Source organism: Amblyomma americanum, chromosome 2, assembly GCF_052857255.1.
Source record: "Amblyomma americanum isolate KBUSLIRL-KWMA chromosome 2, ASM5285725v1, whole genome shotgun sequence".
Classification (NCBI taxonomy): Eukaryota; Metazoa; Arthropoda; class Arachnida; order Ixodida; family Ixodidae; genus Amblyomma; species Amblyomma americanum.
In genome coordinates, this window is record NC_135498.1 from 139,331,669 (window position 1) to 139,345,678 (window position 14,010).

A 14,010-nucleotide genomic window follows, 5' to 3' on the forward strand; every position below is an offset into this window, starting at 1 on the left:
TTGAGTCGCACTTGACCGACGCAACCGTATAGAAGTGGTCCGACCAGCAATCTATCCGCATAATAAAGCTGCACAAAAGACGTTCACTTTTATCTCTTGTTTACACGTGCAGTGTTCCTTAAAATGTTTTCCTTTATAGCATTCGGGAGGTATTTATCCTTAACGCGATTCCTCAAGGGCAGCCCATCGCCGGTTTACTGAGTTGTATTTGATAACGATATATTTTCTTACGTTTGTAAGAGGCCGTGTTAGTATATACTTGACGTCTAATATAATAGTATACTCCAGGTAAGGCAAAACTGCGAGCCGTCTTAAATGTCTCTCTGTTAGCGGCTGGTTTCTGATAGACTCCAAATATTCCAGACTGATGCAGTGGTGTATGTTATGTAGACCGTAGGACATCCATTTCCTTGTTTGGCGCTTCAAAACTCATGCGAACTAAACCTTGCAAATCATTTCGATATTTCACTCATAAAAATTATTTTATCTCTAATATGGTTTGCCGTCCACATGTTTGAACAGTTCATTGGATGCTCGCCGACTCTTCATCCTTGCAGTTACCCCAAGGGAGAGCATAGCAAGTCTGTCGTCGCGTGACAAAGAAAAAAAAAGAGAAAACAAGAGATTTCTTCGCTTAGAGTAAGTGACGAGAAAATTTAATCCTCAAACTCATCCCCATCCTCATTTTTTGAACTGAATGCCTAAGTGAGGGGTAGACCTCATTCAGGCATTCAGTTCTCAAAATGAGTCGGATTAAGGATTGCGTATATTTGTTTTAGCTCGCAATATTATTGACTCCTAATAGTCTTCAAGCATAATGAAGATGAAAGCAACAAAAAAAAATTTCTAGGGGACACTTATATGCGCCACCTTGATGACATAACGCGAGAGCAATAATGAGTTAATGTCCATAGGAGCGGAATTGGTTATTCTTTGCTTCAAATTCATAGGTACCTGGGAGTCCTCACAACACTCCTTCCGCCATGGTGCAGCGGTAAATGGTTGGGCCATTGCCCTGCGATGGAAGCGCTGCTACCGGCGGGGCCGAGCAACCTCTCGCGATCAGTCATTAATTTAACTGCCATCTGTGATGGTAGTCAGTTTGCTCTCAATCTGGTGGGCAGGTTGCCAGCACGAGACAAGGTCATGGGACTTAGGTGGCCCCCCCTATGTTGCTTCTCCGTCGGGTGGCCGCCTGAGCCACCCTAGATGCCGATGCTGGATTTTATTAGTAACGGGACCTTTAGCGCTGGCGCTCTGAAAAGGAAGGGCGGTGATAAAAATAAGTGATGTCGGGGGGCAACGGCGAGAAGCAGGTGTTGACCACTGGGACCGTGAGTATGAAAGTGTGTAGCGCATGATCGGTATGCCATAATCTTCTCGGTAAAAAATTTCTGAAAGGTAGATTTTAAACCAGGACATTTGCCCTATGCTTTGTCCATATGAATTAAGGGAGGTAGCGGAGCGAGGATACAATCATCACTGGGAAGATTTTTTGGCAGGAATGTAATAACTTACAATTCTTAACAGCTCTAGGTTTTCGAGGCCCCTCTGACATGCGGTATGGCTCTTGGTACAGCGTTGCATGACGAGAGAACACAAACTTAAAAAAAAACTTCAAACACAGAATGATGAGGGAAAGAGAAGAAGGTCGCCACCGTCTGGAAGGCGTTTAAGTAACGATCGTTACGTGTTTGGTTTACAAGATGAAAAAAGCGAAGAAAAACGCACCGGTCGTCTCTACAAAAGGAACATAATACCCTTTGAAGCTGGGTGGATTATTACCATGCTCGGCTACGCGTGCACGCAAGCCGACTAGCGGAACGATCGCCGCCTAGCGCCATCTATCAGAGAAATTACGATGCACGTCTACCCATTGTTGAGTGGAGGCCAACGTAGGCCTACAATTCGGCTTGCGGTGCGATATCGTAACGCTTCAATGAGTAACTGCATGTATACAACACTTACCTATAATTTAATTATGGTTTAATTTCTATACCACAACCCATAGTGTTTTGTTTGCAAACCAAATTCGGTATACAACTGTCCGGCCCCGCCGCGGTGGCTCAGTGGTTAGGGCGCTCGACTACTGATCCGGAGTTCCCGGGTTCGAACCCGACCGCGGCGGCTGCGTTTTTATGGAGGAAAAACGCTAAGGCGCCCGTGTGCTGTGCGATGTCAGTGCACGTTAAAGATCCCCAGGTGGTCGAAATTATTCCGGAGCCCTCCACTACGGACCTATTTGTTCCTCTCTTCTTTCACTCGCTCCTTTATCCCTTCCCTTACGGCGCGGTTCAGGTGTCCAACGATATATGAGACAGATACTGCGCCATTTCCTTTCCACCAAAAACCAATTATTATTATTATTATACAACTGTCCCCTGATGGGTGCCCGTCGTTGTTCGAGTATATATAGCGGAACGAATGTATACATATATAGTGGTCCCATAACGGGACAGAGATGCGAGGTCACAACCAATTATAATGGCTGCTTCTTGGATTCAAGAAACCGAAGCTATGCCGCCATTTCGTTCCTTCACGCCATACGGCATAATCCCAGACATAATAACCGTGGCATAACCATTCGCACGTGTCAGGTAGTTGGTTTTACAATGCTATTGTAGATGGCGCAATTAGTCTCAATGCGAGATGCGCTGTTTTCTACCTGCAGCCGCAGGTGGCGCTTTGATCTCAGGGTCGCAGGAGACCTCACGAAATCTGGAAACGTGGTGAGTAGTTGCTGGCACACATGGCGATGAGATGAAGGGCTGTAGCAGACCACACGAAATCTCGAAACGTGATGAATAAGAGCTAATTATCTTAAAATGAAGATGTCACTTAAACTCCGTCTTAAGAGTATGACACGATAACATTAACGGAATAATTACCATAGAAGCGGAATTCGTCTTTCTCTACTCAATTCGTCCATCTCTACTCACCATTCATGGATGTCTGGGAGTCATCGTAGAGCCGTCGACTCACCTGTGGAAAACGCTTGAATGGCGCACCGGGGAGTACATTCACTTCTTTCACTCCCTCCTTTATCCCTTTCCTTACGGCGCGGTTCAGGTGTCCAACCATATATGAGACAGATACTGCGCCATTTCCTTTCCCGCCCAAAAACCAATTATTAATATTATTATTATTACATTCACGAGTGTCCTAATACTCGAATCCTGACCTTATCGTGCATCCGCATTCCGATCGATAGTGTTGAACTCGTCATGTTTGTGACAGCTGTATTGGGCTTGGCATACAGCAGCGCTTGTCACAAATCCTTTACATGCAGAGGGCGCCGATCGGGCACTCTAGACAGGTGTGTAGACGTCTGTACACCTCCTGGCGCAGTGGTGCTGTGGCTAAGCGGCGCTGTTCCATACACAGCGATTCGAACTGGAATAGAAAGCTCTTTGATAAGTGCCGTTTAGCTGACTTCGTTTTGCGTTTTTTTATTCATTTCTTTAACGCATTATGTCCTATAATTCTTTACTGAATGGCCAGCAGTTCTTCCTAAAGGCAAGGCGTTTCATTTTAGCACCGTTCATTCTGTTTCTCCTATTTGTGTATGTTCTTTGTCTTGGTTGGTTGTCTTCATGCTTATGAGAGTGATTGTCGCTTTTGAAATACTGCCATCGATTTCTAAAGATTTAAAACCTAAAAAAATCAGCAACAGTGACATAGGGTGGAAACAGTGCAGAACACGTTATTTTTGGATGACTGGTAACAAGTCAGAAGCGTTGTGCTTTCTTCATAGGCGGAACATTGAACGCAGCAAATACTTCATATTTTCGTGCGACATTTACCGTACCACGATGCCGGACTACCCGTATAACACAGGCTCTTAAATGTCAGGAGATGGAGCTATTTTCACACGGAACCGAAGGGTGGCGCGAACGTCTTCAAAACTTGGTTTTGGAGCAATTTTATTTCTGCTGCACTTTTCACTGCTAAAGCTAGGTAAATAAAGACTACGTTTTGTGCCGCTTATATTTTGCCTTGGAGTGTTCCTGTTTGGCGGGTTGATGCCTAATGTAAATGCATTCGCTATCACAAGCCGAAAAAATTGCGACAATTTTGACGAAAACGTGCCAAGCATAAAAAGTGCCTAAACTACGTTATCAAGCAAAGCTAAGCCTATCAGGCTTCGCCTATGGGCGCAGGGTATCAGAAAAGAGCGCTTACCCCGCCGAGGCTCAGACTTTCAGTTCTTACGCTTACGCTTACCCAAACACTGAGACGCCTCTCCAGAATCCATCACTCATGTCAGTCTGCAATTGGATATGCAGCAAAGCTCGTTTGTCTGATATTCAAGCCCTGGCCGTCATTTATTTTGACGTAGATGGCCCGCGTATCAACAAGACACACTACCGATCCTTCAACTTCGGAAAGTGTTTGCTGAAGGTCGAATGCATATTATGGTGCTTGTTTTTGATAACTTATTCTTTTGTCGTCAACAGCTTTTCATGCGCCACGCATGAACACTACAGCTGATTTTGAAAGAGCGCCCCTTTGGAACGTTGTCAGAGGTGCAGGAACATCCATCATATTTCGAGCTTGGGGCGGCATCTTTACCTCTCGTATTTATACAGATCTCAGGCCCTAGCTACGAGCTTTGCATGATTGCCTCACACTTACGTTTCAAGGCCACATGCCTTCTTTTCCTCTTCTTCTTCGGCGTCACGCCTCTTTCTCTAGATGTTTCATAATTAAATTGTTATATTAGAGCATATTGTTGCGGCATGTTGTATTGTTTGCAAATTTAATAAACAATATGCAAACAACTAAAAATAATGCACAAAAGCCAGGAAACCAATAAAGTCGGCAGAAATTTCTTGACGCTGTTCTACACTAGCTGCTTGAAGTTCGCTTTGGTATAGACATTGTTTAAATGAAGCCTTTGCACCATTTTTCCTGAAAACGCTAAAAGTGAAGATTGATGAACAAGTTAATATATTTATATGAGAACAGCGCCTCGCAGCACTGACTTAGCACAAGTTTAGCGGCGGAAAAATCTGGTTGTTTTAAAGAAAAGATATCGCTACAAACCTATCGAACGGCGAAGACGCGGACGCAGTTGTGTGCGTTTGGCGTGTGGTCGCTAGCCGAATACATGCGGGGCCTCTTCCTTGTTTTCCCTCTCTACCTTGTGCTTGTTCCTCGTGCTTAGCATTGTGTGTTTGTGTGTACGGTTCTACCTGCTGTGTCCGCCTTCTGCTCCCTACCATCTTCGTGGAGGTGCGAGGCAGGAGGCGGTCGCAGGGTTCCATAAACCATTGGCCGCTTCACCTCAATATGCTTGCATATTATGCACATCCCAAGCACCAAGTGGCAAGCGAATGGCACCTTTCCTTTATAATTTACATCGGAGCACGGTAAGCTACATAAGACAAAAGCTCAAAAGAAATCATTATCACAACAATATCTCCTATTCCTCACCCACACAAATATGAAAGACACATATGCATCCTTATAAATCATACTGAAATGCGTATCATCACATGTTGCTAACGCGTTGTTTCTGTTTAGTTTGCATTCTGGGCAGACGCCAGCAATCACTGTAATAAATTGCAAACTCCTTGAGACAGTGTTCCCAGATTTGAAGACGCTAGCATGGTTTTTGACACCGGCTCAGCGCCGTCCGGCAGAAACATCGCTCCTATCTCTGCTTGCAAAGACCCGGCGGTGTCTCGCTATAAAATGACAGCCTTCCCAAATACTATATTTCTGACGCATCCGTCTGATTCCTTGAGAGCGAAGGGAGAAGAAAATACTCTTTGATCAGAGACATGTCCACACAGCTCCATAACAAGGTAGCCATCTATTGTAGCCCGAAGAACGGTCACCGCTATAATTACGGTCCCTTTTCTTCGCCAAAGCTCCGTTTTTTCTGGGTCTCTCTATTTACCTCAAAACGGTACTCAACAAAACTCCTGTTGGGTTTGCAAGCTTTCAAACTTCAGAATTTGCGACGCATACTGCGTGCAGTACTGTGGGAGGGTACTGGAATCCGTTTCAGCTTATGACGCTCAGCATTAGCCTTACTACGACACCTGGACAGGACACAAGCTTTTCCCGTACATCTCCAATAAACCCGGTCCTGTGCCATCCTCAGACACATTATCCGCATGAATTTTCATCTCATTTGCCATCCTAGCATTCTTGGGTATTCGTGACACTAAAGACACTCAGTGGGCACCAAATTAATGGTGCAATTCACACGGCATCAATTCATCGCCGTGGGGCCTGCTATCATAACAAGCAGGCAGTCCAAAAAGGGAGATACAGGTAATGAAATATTTTTAGTCGAGTTTCGTACGGGGCAACTATGAATGTATAGTGCCTAGAAATTAGAACTACCTTTTGTCTTGTGTACGTGATTGCCTCAGCGGCACGCAATGTGTATTTCCCAGCACTTCATCATTTCACTACACTGCTGTTGGAGCGTTTTCAGAGCAGTTTTAAAGATCACTGTGATACATAAAGGTGCATGCAGATTCTCTCCTTTACCTCAAACTTTCTCGTTTTACGAGAGAGCCTCTTTTAGTCCCTGTCTTGACCAGCTTTGCGCAATGGTTTTCTAGGAATTTGCCTGCAATCAACAGCAAGCCCATTTTCGCCATGTGGCATGGATGATTGCAAAAGAAATTATAGAACAGGTTGATTTCCCCACTTTTCGAGCGCACTTCGGTCTCTGCATCACACTGACTTTACTTTCTTCACCAAGTCGTGCATCTCTTCAAGAACATAAACAGAAAGAATTACCTGATCCCAAGCCTACCTTGGCGGAGGAAATTCTGCGAGTATACGCTAAGACTCGTAGGTAAGGATTAAGGTCGCTGCGACTTAATTAGAAATTTCATCTGCATTAAATACTCTTTTGAACGGCTGCAACGGCACTACTGGTTGAAGGCGTTAGAACAGTGGCCTTCATTCTATATGTAGGGAAATTTTATATTTCGTTTGTTTTCTACTTGCTCATAAAGTCTGGTGACATGAATGGTTTGCTTGGCTATTTAGCGACATAAATATGAGGAGTTCATTGTGGCGGCAGAGCTTGGTGCACAAGAGCAAAATAGGAGATCGGTTGGAGCAGCAACCATTACCACTATGCCACTGGTTGCATGGAGGGTAATTTGTAGTTCGCTAGCACTTATAGTGGCTATTATCCGCATTTGGTCTTCTGAAGCCGTTTTTGTGGCAGGCTGCTCATCTGCCCGCCCATTGGTGGGCAACGAAACCACCGTGTCAGGCGGCAGCCTATTTAATCGTGAGACGGTGCTCGGGAAGAGCAACCTGGGTCACATCCTACACAAAATAACAATCCCACCGATGGCAACACCTTGCATAGCTCCTGCCTTGTGCAACTGCGCCACTGCTCACCTCCCCACCGGGTGGCTTTCTAGTCAAGAAGTAGCCGTGGTAACCAGGCGAGAGCCTGGGCGCTAATTTGGTTTCACCGTCCCTAAGCGCACCGAGCTAACCGCGATGAGCAGCAGTCGTGAGGAAGAGAACGTGATGGGAATGATGCTTGCACAGCAGCTAAACGGAAGAAGTCGGGGTGGTAATTATGTGGTAGCCTTATTACACATAGCAGGTCGTAGCTCCAAACAGTATTTAAGTCATGCTAGCGGACATATCCACATTTAGCCTAATTACCTAAAAATCCCCAAGTGGTCGAAATTATTCCGGAGCCCTCCACTACGGCACCTCTCTCTTCATTTCGACTTTCACTGCCTCCTTTATTCATTCCCTTACGGCGCGGTTCAGGAGTCCAATGATATATGAGACAGATACTGCGCTATTTTATTTTCCCCAAAAACCAATTATAAATAATAAATACGTAAATCAAGCGACTTTTTTTTATTTACATTGTAGCTTTCACGCACAGGACCTACCGTTCACAAGTGCTGTGAATTGGGCTAGTTGGTTACCTACTTATCAGGGCGCCTTTTAGAATTTTTTTGTTGTTTTCAGGATGTCAAAGCTACATGCGTTCCTGACCCCCTCGGAATATAACGATTTTTTAGGCAGCGCTCGTGGTGACCCCTTACTGTGCCCAGTGCTTGCGCTGTTTGATATATGACCTCTCCTGTTTCTAATATGACCTACCCGTTCTACCGGTAGAACGTCTAACGCTGCTTTGTTTGAGGTATTATTCACCTAATGTAAAATCGGGAGGCGTAGAAGAATTGTAGCGTCTCTCCTAACTTGTTGAGAAAAGTACCGCGCGGAATCCGTGAGCACCTAGTTGGTCAGAAAAAATTTGCAGTGTTTGCTAAAACCTGAGAAAAAAAGATTTTTTGGATGAAAACTATCCCTAACGAATTATAACACCAATCACGTGCTAAATGAGTTAGACATTGCATTTACTATGCTTACCCGCGGGGCTTACAGAAGCACATAACTGTTGAAGAATGTTTAATGAACTGTATAAAACCGAATTTTTTTATTTTTTCACGCTGATTCCATACAAATGGAGAAAAATAAACTCGGTACAGGAAGAAACCTTTGGTCGGCGTCTGCCTTTTTTCTGTTGAAATTAGTTAAGAAACTGTACAATTTACATAAGCTCTTAGCTGCCGTCATATAAGCAAACGGCAAAACGGCAGCCCAGGATGAGGACTTGGACCCGTAGGTACTCACTTGGCTCATGCCACTGACAAACATACACTTGCATTGACAAATCACTGGCATGCACTTGCCAATTCAAGTTATCTATAACTGAAAGTGCTTGTCTAGTTTCATATTATAATTCTTGGGTCCAAAACTGAGATTTTCAATGAATAACGAAAGAACATTGCAAAACAGATGAACCGGACCACTGACACTGGGAATGATTTTACACCAACGTATGACGCCATGAATAATATCAAAAAACGTCATGTGTGTTTGTTGTTCTCTGAATTGGCGACTGTCAGTGATAGCTTCGATTGTTGGGTGTCCGAAATAACCAAAACATTACGTTCCCAGAGCATACATTCGATGTTCACGTAGCGTGGCTTCTGAGAACGGACTAATAAAGATTTTATGAATCAATCAATCATTAAATAAATCAATCAATACTTGTTGTTTCATGCGTTTAAAAATAACCCTTGCGACTTGGTGCTCGCACAGTATAGAAGAAAACAATTTTTATTCTTTTCGACAGAGCGAAAAATAAAGAGCAAAGTGGAGCTAGCTGTGAAGACGATAATAAAGATCGTGGGTCACGAGAGCCTGTACACAAAGGAAAAGCATGACAAACATTAGAAAATACATTCAAAAAGTATAGTTTAACTCGGCCCACGATATGACCGAGCATAAATAAACACGCAAGTTAAAAGCTGACAGAAACTAGGACAAAAAAAACTGAGATCATGACCACATTTTAAAGGAAGGTAAAGGACCATGTTTTTTAACTGTTTCAAAAACAAGAATAAAGAATTTTAAAAACTCTGCATCATCAGTTTCACAATTATATGAAGACTAATTTGTCGTTGGTAGAGTGTCGTAATGCAAGCGGTCTGTTATAAATGAATCATTTTACCCGGCAGTTTTGTACGCTACACAGCTGTTAACAAGCCTCACCAGGTCATCGCTCAAAATATCACAACGTACAAGTTTGTAAGCGAAGAGAAGAGCACCAGGAACTAGCCAACACCACCGAGTGGGAATATTTTCCAGGAATGGTGTGTCATCGCTTGTGTATACTTTCACGTCACAAAAACAGCACCTGCAAATGGACAATAACTTATTCTGAACCTTTTCGAAGAGGCCATTTTTGGACTTGCACATTTACTAATATCATTACTAATATCATTACTAATATCATTTACTAATATCATGAGGAAAAGCGATGTACGCGTTAAAACTAAGTTCATGGATTTTTGCAAGGACCTCAATTGTTTTCTTTAGCTAATGATATTAGTAAATACAGGGGCAACTGCTTGAACGTCTTCTTCACGGCTAAGACTCACAAGCAGGAAATACCTTTCAGAACGATCATCAGCGAAAATGGCTCATGGCAGCAATGAGCTAGCCGGTTCCTTTTGAAGAAGCTCTCGGTGATCAAGGTGGATGATCCCTTCGAGACAAAGAAGTCCCAAAATCTGTCAGATTACATTGAGGACAATAGCCAGGTCGGTGACGCATTTTCTGTTGATGTCGAGGATTTGTTTTATTCAGTTCCTCAAGCCGAACTTTTAGTTGCTGTGAAAGAATCTGTTGAAGTTACTGGCGAAATTTCCTTTCAATCTTCAGCTGGTATGTCCCTTGACAATTTTTTAAAGCTTTTAGAATTTTATCTCAGCGTCACTTTTATCTCTTTTAACAAGCAACCTTTTCTTCAGCGTAGTGGTGTTTGTATAGGTGCATGTGTGGCGCCAATTTTGTGTCACATTTTTTTAGCATGCATTGATCGCCTTTTGGATCAAGATTTTATTGGTGGCCCTGTTTTAAAGGTCTTCAGATATGTAGACGATTTTTTAATTCTTTTAAAAGCCACTAATGACTCCACATTCGCAGACTCCATCCAACAGGTCCTAAGAACATTTGAGAAGCATGGTAAAGGCCTGAGTTTTACCCATGAAATTCCTCACAACAACGAATTACGTTTCTTGGATCTGAGGCTGAGGTTATGCAAAGGACATACCAGCTGGGCCTATTTCCCGCGTGCTAACAAAGAGCTATTGCCCTACGACTCATATCATTCTAAGACTGTGAAAAGAGCTATTGCTTCGCTTTGTCTGGAATCTGCGCTTCGCAGGCCGTGTCCACACCAAATGCATGCTAGCTTTAATAATCAGGTCAACCGCCTTTTGGCTGCAGGCTTCCCTTGCTCGATCATAGTGGCCATTGCTGAAACCCTCCTAAAGAAGTCTGGTGCCCGACAAAAAATGGCTGTCGCGGAACGCGCGAAGACAATGCCTGAGGTGATACCTTATGTACATAAGGTGTCGCATAACCTCAAAAAAGTGGCCAGCAGGCACAACGTGCCACTTGTGTTCTCGGCGCCAAATAAGCTGGCGAGGCTGTGCCCGCGCATTTGCGGCGAACGTGAGCGTGGATGCAAAACTAAACATGAAATAGCCTATGTCGGATGTGCTCTAGGAGTGGTGTATATGATCCCCCTTTCCTGCGGAAGGTTCTATGTCGGGCAGACGGGGCGCTGCCTTAACGATCGTTTAAGGGAACATGCAAAAAACTTGAGGGTAAATGACAAGCTGGCGAACTTAGTTTCGCATGTGCTGGAATGCAAATGTGTGCCACGATTTAACGATGCTAGGGTTCTAGGCAGAAGCGCAAGCAGAACATCCAGAGTATTGCTGGAAGCTTTCCACATAAACAAAAAACGAGATCAGTGTGTGAGCGATGCCTCAATAACGTTGTTCTCTGCGGAGCGGGCATTTCTTGAGACGCGATTAAAAAATAACTGATTAATTTTTTTATTAGTCCTGTTTGTTTCTTTCTTTTTTCTTTTCTGTTATTCACGCTGTCGATTACTGGCTCTTTGTGGCTTGCTGTGTTAAGATATATATCTTAACTTTTTTGATATGAAAAAATGTTGACGCCCCTGGCTGTGTGCATGATATGATGTGACAGGGCTTTAAATACTTTCCCTGAAGCGAAAAATAAAACCAGTTGTTAGTAGCGCTCATCCCTTGTGTCGTCGTTCTCTCGCCGTGTTTGTCTTTTTTAGCGCTGACCTGTTTCAAACGAAATGCTTAACCAACTAGCCCAACACCAAGTTTTGCTAATCTGAATATTAAATCTTATTATATTTCAACAGGCTGTGACAAGGCTGTTTCTGACTACCTAATTGATACGCCTGTGTCATTTGATTTAATGCAAGTGATTGATTGTGAAACTTAAGTAAATTTCGTTCTTCACCTTGTTTTAAACAACCATTTTGTAGATTAGGGTTCTGAATGTTATATAGCCTGCGGTTTATCACATCACAAGTTTTTTTTTTCATGAAATTTAACGTACGCGGCAAGTGAAGCCTGAAACCGAAACAGGTTAGTTAACGATTTTGAACGCAGTAACGATTGAGCTATTGATGATCTATAATACTCTTTTTTTTGGTGATTATTCTCGTATAGAGAAAGCTGCAGTGTTCAAGCTGTGTTAGAGAAGTTCGATAATTAGGTGCGAGCCTCTGTTATATAGTTCGTTCATAAAAGAGGTTAGAATCAAAACGCAAAAAACTCATGATACACAAGGGATATGACACACCTCAGGAGAATCATCACGCGGATGTGCAAGCATATCCGTTAGCGGAGTGATAGCCGTGAATAACTATTGGACCGCTCAGATGTGCAATAAAGGTAAAATCACTGAAGCTAAGACCTTTTACTTCAGCACCAAATTGACAAACTCTTTAGAAAGATAACCGATTTAATTTTAAAATATTACAATGCTTCTGTCTTCACTGATTGTGCATCATTTGTTATCAATGATCATGCATGTACCTCTCCATCTACCGTATCGAAAGAATTGAACTACTTTATACACCATGCCTTTCATGATGATCATTGCTGCAACCCTTATTTCATGGCTCACAGTCATCGCTCGCTGCATGATTTACCGAGTTTCTGAGTTGGGCTGGGGTGAACAATCTTCTACTGTAAACAAATACCGCGATAGGATTAGAAAATGTTTATTTCGTCAAAATGGCACATTTTGGCAATCTATAGGGGCTAAGAAAGGTCCTGTTTGGGAGCCTCAAGCAAGCGGTCTCTTTCGCCATATCCAGAATTTTGTCATATGGTCAAAAATTTGTGCCTTTTCAATTTGCAATGGCTTGTGATATCGTGGAAGGATGCCAGCCCCTCCTTAGAATAATCCATGGATATGGACGACCCACTCATTTGGTTCATGAAACCTCGAGCTATGTTGTTGGTCGCCTCGTCTCTCAGATTCTCCCATGAGCCGGTGCCTATATCACCTCAATTTTTGTAAGGCTGACTGGTAAGTTTCAGTATCTGTTGTGCCGCAATAAAATTTCTGCCCCGCAGAGCTATGGACTGACAATTTCGAATCCGAGAAGATTGTATCCGCGTCAGTGGTAGATATGGCTAGTGCCACAGCTGCTTCTTCCGCCGTTTCTGAAGATTTTGCCACTACCGACCTTGGGGACTGTAGCCGGCCCGCGCACGTCTAGCACCGCCAGTGCGAAAGCTCCGCGTGATGTGTAATCTGGCGCGACTACAGAGACAGCCCCTTCGTCCGTTCCCTGTTCTTCGAGCAAAGCTACTACCCTAGCTTTCCTCTTTTCATCGTGGTGTGCAGGGTGCATATTCTTTTGCAGTGCTCCGATTTGGCAGTGGTTTGGCAGTTCGTTACGTGAGTTAAGGTGTCTCTAATTAAGTTGCGCTGGTGTTCACAATCTTCTACTGAAAACGAAAACCGCGAGAGGAGACTCCATAGCTCTTATATCGGGTGTTACAGCGAACGCTTTCGAAAAGTCCTAAAAACATGTTTTCTAGAAAAAACAAACAGCTCTGCGAGAAAACCGTCAGCTGCAGAGGATATCAGTAAGTGTGACAGTCGTGCTAATGAGTAAGATAAAGACATAGAATTCAGTAATTACTCTTTAATTAACTATGTTAGAAGCTTATTGTCAATAACGGGTTTGGAGCCATGCGAAGAATACTGTGAAGTAGAAGTTTTCAATGCAAAGAAATTATTTCCTAAAGCCGTCCAGTGCGAGAAAGTGTTTGTTTTTTTGAAGATCAGTGCCCCAGGAGCGCCAGAAAACTTGTACAAACGGAAAGCCCGTTGGTGACGTGTTGCAATGACTGCGGCGACCAGCTTGAAATTTATGTGGTAATTTTCCCGAGTTGGCAATCTCGACACTAAACTTAGACCATCTTGCTCCGTGGCTTAGACTGCGGTTGACTTTATATCTTGCTTCGTTCCTTGGTAAACGAAAAAGTCTTTTCATCTTCAACAAGGCGGCCGTTGGTTCTGAGAGCCCTGAGAAACGCAGCCAGCAGTTTTTCTCTTTCTTTGTCTCCACCGCTTTTGATG